Here is a 785-nt window from a genome sequence, read left to right on the forward strand (position 1 = left end):
CAGCACGCCAGGCCTCCCTGTCCGTCACCAACTCCCGGAGTTCACTCAGACTCATGTCCATCAAGTCAGTGATGCCATCCAGCCGTCTCATCCTCTGTCGTCCCCTTCTCCTCCTGCCCCCAATCCCTCCCAGCATCAGGGTCTTTTCCAATGAGTCAACTCTTCGCATGAGGTAGCCAAAGTACTGGAGTTTCAGCTTCCTCATCAGTCCTTCCAATGGAAGAATATAGGGCAGCCCTTCCTTCCTCACTTTCCTCACCGTGACCATTCCACGAGCGCATCACCAGGGGGCGCTGTGGACCTGCTCAGAACTGGCTGAACCCCAACACACCCAATGGTCCCCTGACCCTGCACCAGGGCTCACTGGACTGAGCTGGACGTGACAGCAGGTGCTTCCTCTCAGGCGACAAACCCAGAGCACCGACCCCCTGGCCCCCTGCTGGGAGTGAAGCTGCACACGGGGCCCAGGAGTCACACCTGGACGGTGATGGGCTCAGGCGCATTATCAGGCCCCACCCTCTTCCCCAGGAGCAGAGGAGGGGAGCGGCCCCCAAGCACACCCCTTGCACCCCTCCCTCTCCCCGCAGCCTCTTCTACTCCTCTCTTGCTCTTTCCTAAGAGCACCCCTCTGATCCATGACTTTCCTCCCCAATCTGGGCTGCTCTCTACAACCCTTCACCAGCGACCTCCTCCTCCAGACCAACGTCACTCTATCAGGTCATGGGTCGGTTTCCAGGCTTCCTTGACCAGACGCTCACTTCCTTGTCCTCCCTTGCAACCTCTCT

This window comes from Bison bison, unplaced genomic scaffold (assembly GCF_000754665.1).
Source record: "Bison bison bison isolate TAMUID 2011002044 unplaced genomic scaffold, Bison_UMD1.0 scf7180017864495, whole genome shotgun sequence".
Lineage (NCBI taxonomy): Eukaryota > Metazoa > Chordata > Mammalia > Artiodactyla > Bovidae > Bison > Bison bison.